The following is a 1,103-nucleotide window of genomic DNA, read 5'->3' as shown; positions in this document are numbered from 1 at the left end:
TTTTTTTGTGGAACTGGGGATTGAACTCAGGCCCTTGCACTCACCAGAGAAGCACTTATTCCACTGAGCCATCTCCCCAGCCCCTCTGGAGCTTTTTCTTTTTTTTGGTGGAACCAGGGATTGAACTCAGATCCTTGCGTTTGCCAGTCAAGCGCTTATCCTACTGAGCCATCTCCCTGGCCCCTGGAGCTTTTTATTTATGTTTTTATTTTATTTTATTTTTGGTGTTGGGGATCAAACTCAGCACCTTGTGCTTGCCAGGCAGGCACTTATGCCACTAAGCTATCTCCCTGGCCTCCTGGACCTTTCAAATAACAGCACTTGAACCTGTGGTATTTTATTCTGTTACTATGTGTATATATTTTATTTTTATTTTTTCTTCACACAGGATCTTTCTATGTGTAGTGCAGGCTGGACTTGAACTCAAGGCAATCCTCCTGCCTCAGCATCTCTAGTGCTGGGATTACTGATGTGTACCACCTTGCCCAGAGAGTTACTGTACTTTTAATAACAAGTTGGAATTTTGTAGACCAGAAGGGAAAGCCATGACAAAGCATATAATCCAAGCGAGCAGAGACTTGAGATGGGTGGAGCTGGGGGACCTTCCTTTAGAGACCTTAGTTCTCCTAGCGCCCCAATTTACCCCTCAGGAGACAGAGGCCTCTAGGCAGTAGCACCCACTGGGGCCAAGGTCACTGCCCAGGGCCCCTCCCGCAGTCTCCCTCGCTGCCCACCCCAAGTTCTCCATCCTCAGCTACCATAGCACCCGAAGGCCTTCGGGGTCTTTTTCCTTGTTTTGTTTGAGGCTAGGCCCCCCTGCGATGCAGCCTGGGCTGGCCTTGATCTTGCAGCATGATTTTGGCTCTCTTCTCACCTGCTCCATCAAGCTGCCTGCCCGGCCTTTGCAGGGGCGCCTCCACCCGCCCTGGTCTCCACAGAGGAAACCTCAGCCTCCTTCAGATCACCCTCCTAGGCGGGAAGGTGCCTGTTCCTGCCTGGTCCCTCACGCAGGGATGCTGCCCTGGACACAAAGGAGCCCGGGTGGGGGCAGGACTCAACCCAGCCTCTTGTGCAAGTGCTGGTTACTTCCACTCCCCCCCCCC

Source organism: Octodon degus, unplaced genomic scaffold, assembly GCF_000260255.1.
Source record: "Octodon degus isolate 3935 unplaced genomic scaffold, OctDeg1.0 scaffold00288, whole genome shotgun sequence".
Lineage (NCBI taxonomy): Eukaryota > Metazoa > Chordata > Mammalia > Rodentia > Octodontidae > Octodon > Octodon degus.
Note: the sequence above shows the minus strand (reverse complement) of the source record.